The sequence below is a fragment of the Phascolarctos cinereus genome, unplaced genomic scaffold, assembly GCF_003287225.1.
Source record: "Phascolarctos cinereus isolate Bilbo 61053 unplaced genomic scaffold, phaCin_HiC Scaffold_4;HRSCAF=312, whole genome shotgun sequence".
Taxonomy (NCBI): Eukaryota; Metazoa; Chordata; class Mammalia; order Diprotodontia; family Phascolarctidae; genus Phascolarctos; species Phascolarctos cinereus.
The window spans coordinates 49,339,704-49,356,860 of record NW_027555847.1 but is presented as its reverse complement, the minus strand read 5'-3'; the positions used below and the strand labels follow the sequence as shown (position 1 = coordinate 49,356,860).

Here is a 17,157-nt window from a genome sequence, read left to right as displayed (position 1 = left end):
CTTGACAAGTCGTCATCCAGTTTCTGCTTAAAGACCTTCTCACTGCTCAAGGCAATACACCACCATATTTGGATAGTTCTAATAGTTAGGAAGTTTATCCTGTCATCAAGCCTAATTTTGCCTCATTTCATCTTCTACCCATTGCTCTTGTTTCTGCTCTCTGGGACCAAGCAGACCAGGATGGACCCCATCTCCCCATCTCCATTAAATAGACCTTCACATACTTGAACACAGCACGTAGACAAATGTATATTCTATTTTACATACATATATATATATATATACATATATATGTATATATATATATATATATATATTCATTTATTTAAACATTTTCAATTGGAATTTTAATTTGGAAAATTTCCTCAAATGCATTTCACTTTACTCTACTTTTTTGATTAATAAAAATCATGCAGAATATTTGAATGGTGACCTTCTTGATGTGAATATTTCCTCCAGAGATGCAGATCACAAATTCTCATGCCTCCTCATTCAATGTGACTCTTGTCCTCCAATAAGTTTGCCACAGAAAGGCATACAAAGTGGTAGAGATCTTTTTCAGTTTCTCTTGACATCTCCAGGATGCCAAGAAAGCACACAGGCCACCATAAATTATTTCTTAGTTTTGTAATGTGACCAAGGCATCTTCTTTGAAACTTCCCATTTGTTACATGTTGTAGCCTGCTTATATCTAGCATGTGTGTCTCTATTGTCCTCTGAGCCATATTCATTCTCAATTATTTGGAGGCTGCAGTATTCCATGACTTGTGACCACCCAACATGAGTAGACCATTGGCATTCAAAAGATAAGTCTTTATTTCAGAGAGCAGTTTCAGGTCATTAAAGTAGTTTACAATTTTCCAAAAGTTATTTGGCTTGTTCTCTTCCTCCTTTAATTGTGGGCTTAACTTGTAGTCTCCTTGTGTTATCTGTCCAGGTTATATATGTATATGTGTATACATATACGTATACATATACACATACATATACATATGTGTGTGTGTATGCACCTATACCATACCTATTTTTTATTGCTCTACCCATGAAAAATGAGCTCAATGGGTTGTCCATCTAATTGCATATCATAATAGGCATTCTTCATCCACTTGGTTTTCTTGTATGGATGCTCAAGTCAAACTCTTTTGAGAGATTGTAAATTTCATAAAGGAAGCTCTTCAATTTTCTACAGATCAATGTAATTAGCCAAATATCATTCAAAGACAAGAGGATTATAAAGATCTTACAAGCTAGATAAATTTCCTCCTCAGTTTGAGATCTTACTTAGAAATTTCCCATGATAATGGCAAATTTTGGTGGAGCTTTTGGTGGAGCATATGTGTCCCATTTTATGCCCCACTTGATATTAATCATCAGAAGATCATTTCACAAAGAGGGCCTTTTGTTATTTTCTTCAAGGAATCCTAAATAACTTTGATGCATTTTTGAGAACTAGGAAGAGAGCCTTTAAGGAAGCATTTTGTTGTATCAATATAAGCTATCATAGACAGCATATTTTCCCTTAGCTGAAGGGGTCTAATCTAATAGCCTTGCTTCAGTGATTAAGAAGGTATACAACAAACATTCTCTCAGCTAGGGAAGTGGAGAATACAGTCTGTTGGATAAAAGCAGGAGATAAGAACTGACTCTTTATCTTGGAACCCATCCAGAGAACCTGAAAGACCTACTTAGAAGCTCAATACGATTGAAAAAAAAAATCTGCTCAGCATGTAATGCCTATGGGACTCCAAAGAAGAAAGCTAACATCCTCAGACATCCTCAGATCAGTGTTGGGAATGAAAGCTACAAGAGAGACATTTGTGCATATATTAGAAGAGGACCCTAGGGAATGTACACTCTGGAACGAAGCAATGTCATGGACCAAACAGGCTTTACTGATACGGAGCTAGGCATGGAGCCCACTCTCCTTGGGGACACTGGCAGGTTAAACACCTTGACAGAGAATGAGGAGCTCTGAGTCCTAAGAGAAATGCTAGCAGCCAAGAGATTAATTCTAATGAAATGAAAACAGCTCAGAGAATAAAAGATAGTGGTATCATTTACTATGTGGGCAATTTCAGAAACAGTGACTGTAGGACCATAGAACGGAAGAGCTGGAAGGGACCTTAGAGATCAGGTTCACACCTCTCCCAACTCCTTCCTTCATCTTCCCATGAGGAAATGGATCCCAAGAGAGGAGAAATGACTGGCCCAAGGTCACAGAGAGTATAGGAAAGGAAATCACAAGTTCTGGTTCACTAAAATCCAGGTGTGTTTTAAAGATCAATCAAAGCATCTAAAAGAACCTGAGGTGGAAAACATGCATAAGTGTATGCACACATATGATCTCCCTCCCCTCCCCTCCTCTCCTCTCCTCTCCACTCCTCTCCTCTCCTCTCTTTTCCTCTCTTTTCCTCTCCTCTCTTCCCCTCCCCTCTCCTCTCTTCCCCTCCCCTCTCTTCTCCTCCCCTCTCCTCTCTTCCCCTCCCCTCTCCTCTCCTCCCCTCCCCTCTCTTCTCCTCCCCTCCCCTCTCTTCTCCTCCCCTCCCCTCTTCTCTCCTCCCCTCCCCTCTTCATCTCTTCAAAATCAGCAATAACTGTCTATGACCTCATCATTCTGACCCAGAAAAAAGACTAGACATGTGTGTGTATAAGTTGGTGGAGGTATGTGCTGTAGGCTGTTTAGAACAGCAGCTGGGCTTTTCAGTTAGAAGTAAATTGATGACATTCACGTAGCCTTCTCAGGCTAGACCACTGGTTTGAATCTGACTTTTACACTTGCTGTGAAACAGCCAATATCTGTTTGAGTGGACAACTGCCTAAAATAGAGGAATAGTTCTTTACAAAGTCAAAAAGGAAATCTTAATTGCCAAATCTAATGCCCTTTTCTCAGTTGGCCATTTGACTCTATAAACCTTGCATTTCTTGATTATCTCTCTTTCTTTATATGTGATGACACTCCTTTCTTCATTCTTTGTACTTTTTACTGCTTCATCTAGCTCCTTCTGTCACCTAAACGTGGGTATTCCCCCAAGCTCTGTCCTTGGTCTTTTCCCCTTCTTTCTCTTCCTTAGCAATCATCTGATTTCAAGTTCATCAACATACAGGTGATTCCCAAGTCTGTACCTCCACCTCAGCCTTTTTCACTGCCTCCTTGAGTTCTACTCCCCCAATTCCAAGTGCTTTCTAGACCTCTACAACTAGATGTCCCACTAGGATCTCAAATTCAACATATCCCAAACTCTAAAATATCATCTCTCTCTCTCTCTCTCTCTCTCTCTCTCTCTCTCTCTCTCTCTCTTCTCTCTCTCTCTCTCTCTCTGTCTCTCTGTCTCTGTCTCTCTGTCTCTCTGTCTCTCTCTCTCTCTTTCTCTCTCTCTCTCTCTCTCTCACACACACACACACACACACACACACACACACACAAGCCTGCTATCTTCACAATTTTCCCACGGCAGCTCCATCTTCCTAATAACCTGGGGTTGCAGCCTTAGAGGCGTCTTTGACTGGTCTCTTTCTTTCATCCCCTATGTCTAATCAGTTGGTGGAAACTACTAATGGTATCCCCGATCTCTGTAATATCTCTTGCCTATGTCCTCTCCTTTTTATTCACATTGTTTCTATCTGAGTCAAAGCTTCTCCTTTCCTCTCCTCTCCTCTCATTCACTGAACCACTGTGATAGCTCCTCTCCTCTTCACTGAACTACTATAATAGCTTACTAACTGGTATCCTGACTTTAACATTTTTTGTTCAGTAGTGTAAGGTAAAAAAATGAATAACATGAGGAATTCAGAGAAATATGAGAGAACTTACATGAACTGATACAGAGTGAAATAAAAACCAAGAGAATCATATACAGTCATAATACGTCAGTGAAAACAACATAAAAAAGATAGCTAGACTGATTAAGCTCCATGACCAGCTTTACTTCTGTAGAACAGGTCGAGAAATGTAATTCACTCCTCTCAGCAAGAAGCTGATAGATTACAGGTGAATGCTAGGTTTACTGTTAGATATTGCTGTTGCATTGTTCAATTTCACTTTTCTTTTTTACAAGGAAGAATTTAATGGGACTGATGCCATAATAGGAAATGACTGTATTGAAAAAAAATTGCATCAGTATTTTAAAAAATAAAACAAAACAGCACAGATCTGACTTCAAAGATAATTTGTTTCAACTAAAATCAACCATCGTAACCAGTCTGTCTATGTAGAGAGATCCTTGTCACAGCCTCCTCAAATGAACTTTCACATTCTCTCTAATCTACTCGGATAAAAAAATTCTATCCTCCTTGTCATTTTGATGGTGTATTTGAGGTGAGATTGGTGAATGCTCACTGACCTCAGCCTGACTGCTTGCCCTTTTCCTGTAACATGATATAAAGAATGTGGTGGCTTGACCATTTTCACTTTGTGATTAGGTAAGAATCTAAAGCCTGCAGCAAAATTGCATAGAATCACAGAATTGCCACATTGGAAGGAACTTCAAAGGCCATCTTCATCACACATATATCCATTCATAAATCCTCTATCATGACATACCCAACAAGTACCTCTAACTTCAAATTAAAAACCTCTAATGAAGGGTAACTCACTGCAAATTTGTAAAATCATGCACATACACAAATCAAAGAGAGTCAGAATCAGAGAGCTGGAATGGGATCATCTGACCCACCCTGTCATATTACAAATAAGGTACCAGATACTGAGAGGAAATATGGCTTAATATATTATTCTCTCCATGTGCTGTTTGCTGCTACACTTCCAGTTAAACCAGAATTATTTGGTGCCAGCTCCCTTTCTACTCAATTGGTATTTACCTATTTTAGTGATGACTATTGGCTAGGAGAAATTTACCTTAGTCTTTTAGAAGGATAGTCCTTTAAAAATAGGAAATGAGAGGGTCCCATAGCAATGAACAAAGCAGATCATGAATTTCATGGTCATCATGGAAAGAAATAGAAAGTACAACCAGAATGGGTAGACATTTTAGAGGGAAATGTGTGTGTGTGTGTGTGCATATATGTATGTATGCACATACACACACATATATATGTGTGTGTATGCACATACACACACATATATGTTTTTTTTCTGTCAAGCACTTTTTTTCCCCCCTTGAGGAAAAAAATACATGATTTACAATTAACCTCCATCTTCGAGTTTCCTTATCAGTGTCTCACCAAATTTGGTTGCCTACACCTAACCTGAGAGAGGGGGCAGAGGCTGACTCTCCAAAAACGATTTTTGTTTAATTAACCGAATGAACTTGGCCTTCTTGCTGTTCCTGGAGTATGACACTCCATCTCTCAACTCCCAGTATTTTCACTAGCTGTTCTTCATGCCTGGAACTCTACACCTCTTTATCTTTGCTTCCTGGTTTCCCTGGCTTCCTTCAAGTCTCAAAGGCCCATCTTTTCTTTTTCTTTTCTTTTCTATCTTTTCTTAAACCTAGTGTCTCCCCTCTGAGACTACCCCTAATTTTCCCTCTATATCTTGTTTGTACTGGTTTGTTTCCATGTTATCTCCCCCATTAGACTGTGAGCTCTTTCAAAGAAGGTACTGTTTTTAATAGTTTCTTTGTATCCCCAGTGTTCAGAACAGGGCCCAGAACAAAGTATGCATTTAATAAATTCTAGTTGACTGATTGACTCACTGACTCCAAGACTATCCCTAATTTATTCCCTACATATCTTATTTATGCATAGTTGCTTACATATTGTATCCCTTAGACTGTGAGCTCCGTTAGAGTGGGGAATGGTTTTTTGTCTTTATTTGTATCCCTAGCACTTACCACAATGCCTAGCACAGAGAAATTCTAGTTAACTGACTGTTCTGCCTTTTATGCTTCACTTCAATTGCTTAGAATTTTGTTTCACACTAAATGCAGAATATGGGCTTTAGAGCTTTGGAACAATGAGACATTGAAGCTTAGCATTTCAAATTCATTTTTCAATCCACAAAAACTTTTTTTTTTTTTTAGTTTTCAGTATTCACCTCCATGAGATTTTGAATTCCAAATTTTCTGCCCATCTTGCCCCTCCCCCCACTCCAAGTGTGCATTCTGAATACCCTTTCCCCCAATCTGCCCTCTCTTCTCTTATCCCCTTCACCTTCTATTTTCCCGTAGGACTCCACAATAACTTTTTAAAGGTTTTGAATAGATTTGGTCAACACTGGTATAGGATCAAATGATTGATTCCTTAATGTGTGAATAAATCTGTCCTTTTTAAACAAAATGTTGGCCAATAAAAATTCTTCAATTGGCACATCTTCTCTAGTTTTTAACTGATTTCAATGAAATTCAGTACATGGGTAGAGGTTACTGTCACCTCTGACTTCACTGAGGAAGATCTATAATTCACAGAACCATTTCACGTATGTTGGTAAATATTAACTGAAAGAATTGTAGAAGTAACTATGCTGCAGGCTAGCTACTGCACTATTCTGCAGGGTGGATGACATGCCTCCACTGCTTATAATGAGCTCCCTTTGGTCTGTCAGTATTTCTAAGTATTCTTGGAAAGGGTTCAAGGAAAGTATGCCTTATGTCATATTTGTTATATAGGGAATGGAATTAATTAGATGGTTATGATATATTTGAAACACTGATGTATTACTTTAAATGACTGCTATCTAATTATTTTCATACCAGCTGTGACAATTTTCATGCCATTATCATAAGACTATTAATTCATCCTTTACTTTGTCCCACCTGTCTCCTAGGGCTACTCCTTTCTTGGTGAGTGTGTGTGTGTGTGTGTGTGTGTGTGTGTGTGTGTGTGTGTGTGTGTGTATGTATAGAAGGTGGGGAGGAAGAGGCTGCCAGTCTGCATTGGCAGGGTTGAAGGATGGGGTGGTGAATTCTTAGCAAAACAAGATTCTAACAAGCCAAGAAGAAGATATACAGTTATCCTTTTTAGGTCTTTTTCAGAGATTTTCAAGTGTTTTGACCAGGCAATTTAAAATAAGCCCTTACCAGGTAGAAGTAACTTCGGTATGATGGGGTAATTAGTTCTTCTCCATGGCACTTATTGCCTCCTACATCTCCCATTGTTTATATATAGGGTCACCTTTCCTTGGGGGAACTCCCCACTCAATCCAGTTACCAGAACCAAACTACATTGCCGAGTGTGTTTGTCTCTTCTCTATCTCTTAAGGGAGTCTTTAAAGACATTTAACATTTTTTATCAGTAACTCTAAAATGGACAGAAACCAGTAGAAACTTTAAATTTGCTTATTTGTATATTTCTATATATGTATATTTAGTATTAACTTTAATTTCATTAATATTACATATAAACATGTATTAATATTGCATATATATATGTGTATGTGTATATATGAATAAAATTAGATTGCCCTATTGCCCATGGACCACATATAAAAGAAATACAGAAAAAATGATGGAATTTCTGACATATAATCTTGTATGAAAATGTAGCCCTCAGGGGAGCAATCATTGCTGTTTTGTGCATTAATTTCCAAGCACAAAGCTTTTGACATGGAGTAGAAGTTAATTTCAAATATCTGACTATTGTAAACCTGACTTACATTTATATAAACTGTCTGATGATTTGTAGACATGAACTTTGACTTGAAGGGCTTTCGGAAGAATGATTTTTTTTTAACATAAATTACTTTTGATAAGCAAAATGTGGAGTAACAGCAGCAGAGTGAAAGATGATGATGATGATGATGATGGTTGCATATTTGCATAGTTTTTTTAAATTTGCAAAACAATTTAAATATATTATCTCATTTGATCCTCACTTCAGGCTGGTAAGGTAGGTTCTATTATTGCCCCCATTTGATGGATGAGGAAACTGAGGCTTAGACAGGTTGAGTGACTTGCCCAGAGCCACACAGCTAATAAGTGCATGGTACAGAATTTGAACTCAGTCTTCCTGAGGGACTTGTAAGTAACCCTCTTATTTTCACAAAGTAGGGAAGGAGGGACTGTATTCTAGATATGAGAGAACATTTATGTTCCAAAGTTGTAAATTTGTTGCTCATATTTATCACTGGCACCTTTTCTTTTCTTTTGGGACTTGCCTTCCATGATTGTTCTTCGTCTCCTTAAGCTATACCTGTATTTACCTGGCCACAAGGTCTATGGTCAATCTTGACACTTCACTCTCCAAATCAATAAATTCCATGGTGGTAGAGGGGTCAGTTGATTTATTTATTTGTTGAGTTTAAATCCTGCCTCTGCTATTTACATATAACCTCTGGCCCTCAGTTCCTTTGAACTGAAATGTGGGAGTTGGACTAAGACACATTTACTTTCTTTTTCATCAATAGACCAATGACAGGATAGTATCACACATTCCCAGACAAGTTTGCATATTGGATAGTACTCATTAAGAAGCTCATGAGAATCAAAGTGCAAGTCAAACTAGTGTACGTGTGATGTGATTTGATGTGTGTGTGTGTGCATGTGTGCACACGTGTGTGTGTGTTTGTAGTGGTGGGTGCAGGATAGTATCCAGACTTAGGAATTCATGAATTCAATAAATCCACTTCCTAGAAAATCTGTCCATTGATTCAGACTAAGAAGTCATATGCAACTTATGGTGTTAGAGATCTATCTGGGAAACTGAGAAGTTAAGTCACTTTTCCACACTCACAGTCCAACCTGTGTCAGAGGCAGGACTAGAATACAGGTCTTCCTCTCTAAAGGCATAGAAAGAGAAATGTGCCTATTTTTATTCAAGTCATTTCACCTCTGCATACCTCAGTTTCCTCAACTGTAAAATGAGATATTAATATATGAGATAATATTTGCAAAGTTCTTTGTAAACCTTAAATGCTATACAAATACTTATTACCATTGTCATTATTAGCTTCAGAAGTAGTTTGGAGATTTTGAGATTTTAAAGGTCAGGAGAGTGAGCCATCATGAGTTTCTCTGGTTGAGTCCATGTTGGGTTTTGCACCATGTCAGTCCACCATGGAGGCCTTGAAGCATGAGGAGTAATTTTTGAGACTCAGGCCATCTTAGCTGAGACATGGACTCATCCAGCAGCTCTGCCACACTTGGACATGAACTTGGTGGAATCAATGCTATGTAGAAACCATATTAAATCTGAACCCACTTTTCTCAAGGACCAAAGTGGTAGACAATAGGAGTAGGGGGCAAGCCCCCTCCAGTGTTGAGAGTAAATGTTTGTCCATCTGTTCTTGATCTATGTTCAAAGTAAATGTAGTTTTGTAAAATCTATTTAATTCTAATTAGTTAAGTGGAACTGTGCATTAATCACTGGCAGCTAAGAGAGGAGGGAACACCCTGGAATGGAGGCTTGAGACAATTGCATTAGAAAAGAAATACCTTCTTAATAAATCAAAGCTAGAGCTCTGAAAGGAAGATGTAGCTCATCTTGTTCTGGTACACATCCATGAATTTATCTATCTATCTATCTATCTATCTATCTATCTATCTATCTATCTATCTAACCATCTATCATTATTTATCTCCTATGATATGAGAGACTGCATGGCTTAGTGGATAGTTGGAATAGAGAGAAGGGATAGGTCTTCTTTAAACTCAGGAAGATATGGATTCAAATTCTTTCTCAGGCACATATTTGTTATAGGGAGATCACTTAAAATATCCGTGACCCCAGAAATTTCTATAACATAATTAATTTTGCTAGTTCGCATACATGGAGAGAGTTTCTGAACTGTACAGTTCCCTACACACCGATGAAATCACTGGTTAAAACATCCTCTAGTAAATACATGTGTGTGTACATGCTCATATATAGGAATAAGTATAAATATTGCACCTGCATGTTTTTTAGTATATGGAAGCCCTAGGTTAGGGAATTTCCTTTACCAATGCAGGTTGGTAACTTCTCTATAGTTTACATTTGTAGAGAGTTGCCCAGAAGACTAAAAGCTTAACTAACTTGCCCAGGGACACAAACTCAGTATGTGTCAGAATTTAGTTCTTCCTACCTTTGAGGCCAGCTCTCTATCACTACACACACACACACACACACACACACACACACACACACACACACACACACACTATCTCCCTCTCGCCATATATATGTGTGTATGTGCATATATATATATATATATATATATACATGTATGTATATATATATATATATACGTACATACATACATAACATTTCAATTGACTACATACTTTGCTATAGACCCCTGATATCACAATTCAACAAATGCCTATCTGAAAACTATTATACCCACAAGCTCATTTAGAAAACATCTGTGATGAGCACATTTGAAAACACAAATGTCGATGGGAGATTCTAAAAATTGCACACTTTAGAAAAGACAAGAATTGTTGGTGATGATGATTCTCATAACACCTTTCACACAAAAGAAACTGGCCAACATACAAATGTAGATGATGCACAGAGCGATGCTTTTGCCCTAAAGCCTACTGCTGTCTAGAAGTAGCTTTCCCCATGTAATGCCCTGCAGGAAATTATTGCTGAGGGAGGCCAATCAAGGTTATTTACCCAGCAGCCAAAATGAGTCTACAAGAACCTCACAGGTGCAGGAGTGCTTAGAACAACATGGGGAATGATGGATCCCAGGGATTCAGCAACTATTTAGAGAACCATGCAAAGCTTTACCATCATCTAAGGAATCCTATAGAAACACCTTTTAGGGAAATCCAATGAAATCAAGTGAACTGAAATTTGCTCAAGGCATTTAGGTGAAAACTGTTTTGTTTTGTTTTTTTTCAAATGTACCACTTTCCAAGAACAACAGAAAGTGTTGGGGCTGTTGACTCATCTCCTATTTACCATTCTTTCAAAGAGGTAGATTCCTCAACAGGAAAGCCCAGTAGGAAAACTTTTCATCAGACCAACAGCTCACCATGATTTATGATAATTGATATTTAATGGCATAATCTCGAAGCAGCTCACTATGGAGATACGAGTGATTTTTTTTTTCAGACTCCTGCTATGGATGCCTTCTGTGGGAAAATAAGCTTGCAAGTTTCTTTGACATATAAATGGGACACACAGATAGTGTGGTGGCATCCTCTCTTCTTGAAGTATCAGATGACTATCTGATACTTAGTTTTAAAACCTTGATAGTGGGGGTCAACATTCCTCTGGAAATCAACAAATCATAAGATGCAGGCTCTACACCATTTGCACTTGTGTAAAGCCTTCAATATGTTGTAAAAGGACTTCAGACAAAATTCCATCTGTTTCTTTTGTTAAAATGTGAGCTTTCTCAGTTCATCTATCAATACCCATCCTATGATCTTTCTATGAATCTATACATAAAGTTTCCTTTTTATTAAGTAATTCCAGTTTCTTTTGAATTAATGAAGAAGCCATCAATATGAAGAGAACATGGAAATAAGCCATTTGAAATCATAATCAATAACACTTTCCAAACATAGGTCTTTCCCTCCTCCTTTTCCCTCCCCTCCCAATTCATGGGTATAGGTTAGTCATGGCTGTGCTCAAAGAGATCATTTTGTAAATTTCTTTGCCAAAACCTCTTCCATCTGGTTGAAGGAGTCTTGCTGTGACCTTACCGGTTGGCTATTCCTCTGTTTCATCTAGTGACAGCCACAATTCATCAACCTTTATAAATCAGTACTTCTCAGCTATGTATTTTGGTTAAATGCATTTTTCAAAGGCTCACAACAAAGATAGTACAATGGAAAGAACCAATTCTGGAGCCAGAAGACCTGAGTCAAATCCCAACTTTTCTGCTTGCTTCCCATGTGACCTTGGTCCAATTACTTCTCTGAGTCTATTTCAACACTTATAGAATGAGGGGCTTGGCCTCTAATGGCCCTCACAGAGTTAAAATAATTGTTCTCATCGTTAGCCTTTAATGAGTCCAATTGATAGACATAAGATCTTAAAGCTGGATGTCTGCATTTTACAGGTGCAGGAACTGTGGCCCACAAAGATTAAATGATTTGTGCGTGTTCACATGGCTAGTTAATTCAGTCAGTGGAGAAGAACCCAGGTCTTCTAGACACATAAATTCCATTTCCAGTAGATGACACTTTTCTAACACTTCAATGTTTGCGGATTATTTTACCTACGTTATCTCAATTGCTCCTCAAAACAACCTTGTGATGGTAAGTTGTGCAGGTATTATTATCCCCATTTTGCATTGAGGAAATTGAGCACTAGGGAAGTTAAGTGACTTGTCCAGGGGCACAGGTAGGATTAGAACCCATCTCTCTCCCCTCTCTAAATCCAACTTTAGAAACTAGCAGCACCTTTACCTGTAGCTAAGTGTTAGGATTCGGATTTTTATTGTGAGAATCAATATACATCTTCCTGTTTAGTAAAGGTTCCTTGTCCTCTTTTAATAAGCCCTTTCAGTGACTCTCTTACAAAGTCAGTTGTTTCTGATTTTTTAATGTCGAAGGAGTTATTAGTGAGGCCCTTTGTATTTTCAAGAAGTGTGAATTGTTCTAAACTGAGGAAGACAGAATCTTCTTGGTTTGATCTTCATTTGCAATTGTCTCTTTCTTTCCTTCTTCCTGTTTTGTTTTGCTTTTAAGCCTGGCCTGGTATCATTAACCTCACCTGCATTGCACATTAAAGCTAGAACTGACTTCAAGTAGAGTGGAGCTGAAGATGTCACTGACTTTGCATAAATTCTTCCATTTTAATTTCAAATTCATTAGAAAGCTTTCATCTCTAAGTAAGCAGCATACATTTGATTTAATCTCTAGCTCTACTTCTATCTTCCAGTGACCCCAGAGTTCAGACAAATCTGCAGTTGGGATAGAATTGTGATTAGTGTATCAGACAGATTTTTCTTTTCTTTCTGAATTTCTCCCTCAGGGGCCATCCAGCCTGGCAGCAAACACTGGATGTGGAAGGGGTTACTATTCCACCTTTCTCCTTCCTATTTTTCCAAGTATTTATCTTTGTACAAAACTGAGTCAGGCATCTATACTACTGCAGAAATCATGAAGTTCTCCAAACACCAAACAAGGGAATGTTCTCAGCTGTCATAATGCCATTCGGAGCTCTTTTTAAAAGCCATTCTTTTTGGCAAATGTTGTTCAGTCACCCTGTCCTTCCTGCTTCATGAAGAAATGAAATTCAATGTTTAATAAATAGCTCTCTGTGAATTCAAGGTGAGAGGCTTCAACAATCACTTTATTGTTAATGTTCTCTGCTCCAGTAATTGTTTCTCCATCATCATTCCCTTAAATCAGATGAGTAAAAAAATTATGAACGGCAAAGAAAGCTTCTCTGTCTCCTTTTCCCCTTCCTTTATAAATGTTTGTTGAGTGATGGCTATGAGCTCAAGCCTAGGCCATATATTTTTCTGGTTTTCCACTTAAAAATCCCAGTATACCTTGTCTCTCTTTGTTCTTCAGGTCCTAGGTTCCTATATTACTTGTTCTTAGTGTGCAATGAACCAAAACGGTCAGGCATGATTGGGACCTATAGACTAGATAGAATTTAAGAAGAGGATTACCCAGGAAGGCCCCAGCAGAAGGCATTAGAAGAAAGATTGAGCAGATGTTTGGGAGGAAGTATGGCAGGAAGCAATAGAACAGGATTAGGTTTTTAAATGTTTAAAATAAAATATAGATTACAAAGGGAACCATTTATTTTAAGCAATTATTAATCAAGTTCATGGACAGAGGGTTAATAATCCTAGAAAGATAGGGAGATGAGTAAATAGACACAGTTTTAGGGATATGCAATAGGGGGCAGCAGACATATCCTGGCTAGTACATAGAACAAGGTATTGGAGAGTCTGATAAAAGATGGGAGTAAGAAGAAGGTTGGCTTTAGAGACGATGGTAGGTGGTCAACAGATACTAGACTATGGGTTAGTTGTCCCCTAAAGTGACTGTCAAGAACAGGCACCCTGTCCTTGAAGAGGATGGTAACAAGTTAGGAATTTACTTATTGGGCATCAAGATAAGGCCTCCATCCTGAGAGTGGGGCACAAAGTGAGATACTTAGTCAGAATGGACAAGGCAAGAAACCAAATTGTTAGAACCAGGGCATATAGTTGTACCTGGGATAACATAAAAAGGATCATTTGATTCTTGAACTTTGGATCTGTGTGTTCTTGTATGGCCCAGGACCAGAGATCAGTCTGGTCCTACAGCCTGCTGTGAAATTAATCCTGATTGTTGAGGATTAAATATTTCCATCTGGTGGGATTCAAAGGTAAGTAATGCAGCAGTTCATTATCCTTTTCTTCTCAAATATTCAAGCCTGACCTCATGCCATCAGAACAATCAATGGGTGGGATCTTAAGTCTTTCAAAGACTGATAAATAGCTAAGAATCAATTCCCTTGAGGAAAAAGCAACTATTCCCCATCCTCAGTAGAAAATGTACACATTAAATGAGACTTAGAATTCTTTCAGTTCTACCTCTATGCCCATTTTAAACTTTAATATTGTTTTAAGTTTAAAATATAAACATAATACTCAGAGAAGGCAACATGATGATGTTTACTTTTTTTTTTCTCCAAACATGAAAGGCTGGGTGGCATAGGGAATAGAGAGCCAGCCTGAAAGCCAGGAAGGTCTAGGTTCAAATTTCAGCTCTCACATACTGGCTGTGTGACCATACTTGTTCATTCATTTAGTCGAGTCTGATTCTTCATGACCCTGTGGACCATTGCACACCAGGCCCCTCAATTCTCCATTGTCTCTCTAAGACTGTCCAAGTTCATGCTCATTGTTTCCATGATACTATCTATACATCTCATTATCTGCTGTCCCCTTCTCCTTTTGCCTTCAATCTTTCCCAATATCAGGGTCTTTTCCAATGTGTCCTGTCTTCTCATTGTATGGCCAAATTTTTTAAGCTCCAATATGTCTTTCCAATGAGTAGTCTGAATGAATTTATTTAAGTATTGACTGATTTGATCTCCTTGCTGTCCAAATGACACTCAAAAATCTTCTCCAGCATCCCATTTCAAGAGCATTGATTCTGCAATGCACAGCTTTTCTTATATTCCAACTTTCACAGCCATACATTACTACTGGAAAAACTGTTGCTTTGACTATAAAAATCTTTGTTGGCATGGCAATGTCTCTGGTTTTTAGTATAGTATCCAGATTTGCCATAGCTTTCCTTCTAAGTAATGAGTATCTTTTAATTTCATGGCTGCAGTCACCATCTGCAGTGATCTCTGAGCCCAAGAATATAACATCTGACACTGCTTCCATTTCTTTTTCCTCTATTTGCCAGGAAGTGATGGGAAGAGTTACCAAGATCTTAGGTTTTTTTTTTCATGTTAATCTTTAAGCCAGCTTTTGTACTCTCCTCTTCCACCCTCATCAAGAGGCTTCTTAATTCTCCTTCACTTCCCGCCAACAGAGTGGCATCATCTGCATAATTGAGATTGTTGGTATTTCTCCCAGCAAACTTAATTCCATCTTTTGATTCATCCAGTCTAGCATTCCACATAATGTAATCTGCATATAAGTTCAATAAATAAGGTGACAATATACAGTCTAATGCTTCTTTTCCAATCTTAAACCAATTAATTGTTCCATGTTTGGTTCTAAATTGTTGCTTCTTGGTCTGCATATAGGTTCCTCAGGAGACAAGTAAAATAATCTTGTTCTCCTGTCTTTTTGAGGACTTGGCCCATTTTGTTGTGATCTGCACAGTCAAAAGCTTTGATGTAGTCAAGGAAGCAGAAGCAATTTTTTTTTTAATTTCTAGTACTCCTTTGCTTTCTCCATAATCCAGTGAATGTCGGCAATTTGGTCTCTAGTTCCTCTGCCACTTTGAAAACCAACCTGCACTTCTGGTTATTCTTGGTTCACATATTGCTGAAGTCTAGCTTGTAGAATCTTAAGCATAACCTTACTAGCATATGAAATGAACATAATTATTTGGTAACTGAAACATTCTTTGTCATTGCCCTTCTTTAAGATTAGGTTTGTAAACTGAGCTTTTTCAATCCAGTGGCCACTGCTCAGTTTTCAAAATTTGCTGACTTATTGAGTGCAGCATTTTTAACAGCGGCATCTTGTAGAATTTTAAATAGCTCAGCTAGAATTCCAACACCTCCACTAGACTTATTGTTAGCAATGCTCCCTAAGGCCCACTTGACCTCATTCTCCAGGATGTATGTGACCCTAGGCAGGTGACTTAATCTCTCAGTGTTCAGAGAAGGTGCTGACCTCCACTGGCAGAGGGTGTTTCCTGATCTAGAGTTGCCCATACCAGTGAAATCAGAAGTCCAGTCCCTATCCCTATATGACATTTGAGAATCTATAATGCTCACAGTACTGTATCTCAGACACTGCAAGAATGCCAAACAGAAAATGGAGAGATGTGCTTCCTTGTCATCAAGGCACTTACTTTCTGCTCTTCTGTCATGTAATGAACCTACTCAGTGGAACACACAGGAAATTTCAATGAGTGATTAAGATTTTTGGGGACCCTTTCCTACTCTAGTCCAGTTTGTAGATCTGATTTTAAGTACCAGCAGAGTATGCAGTCATTAACGTGACATAATTTTAAGAATGCCAATATTCCTCAAAACTTATCCATTGAAGTAGGCCTGCGAGGCACCATCATAATAACTTCCCCTTGTTTGAGCCAAAGATTTTGTTATACTTTGATACGTCAATGGATCTGTGGGATGGCTATGTCAATGGATCTTATCAGTGTGAGTACCTCCTCCACTGGTGAAGATTGCAACTGATCTATGTCTCCCCATCCTGTGTGATTCTTATCCACATCTTCCTATACATCTTTCAGAAAGTATCTACTCAATATAAAGACAAACTTCTACTTGTTTTCCCCCCTTGGGGCTGGATGAATATGTCTGGGGGCAGCGGAATGAAATTTTATACTATATTTAGCCATTTAAATTTTAATAAGCTCAATACTTTACCTACCCAGTTGCTAAATTGCTTTTCCTAAAGGATAGGCCCACTTAAAAAGTTTTGGTGCTACCTCTTGCCTTTAGGACAAAATAGAAAATCATCTGATTGGCATTTAAAGTCCTTCACCATCTGCCTACAACACATGTATTTTTCCAAACATTTCCCATTACTCTCCTCATTCATGCTTGGCTCCAATCAAATTGGCCTAGTTGATGTTTCTTCTATATAACGTTCCATATTCTTCATCCTTGTCTTTGCACAGGCTGCCTCCCATTGCCTGGAATGATCTTCCTCCTCACCTTTGC

General features: G+C 38.3%; 1 protein-coding gene across 1 annotated transcript in view; it reads right to left on the bottom strand.

Moving 5' to 3' along the window:
* Window positions 1-17,157, bottom strand: part of GRM7 (glutamate metabotropic receptor 7) — a 960,751-nt gene that overhangs the window by 862,173 nt on the left and 81,421 nt on the right.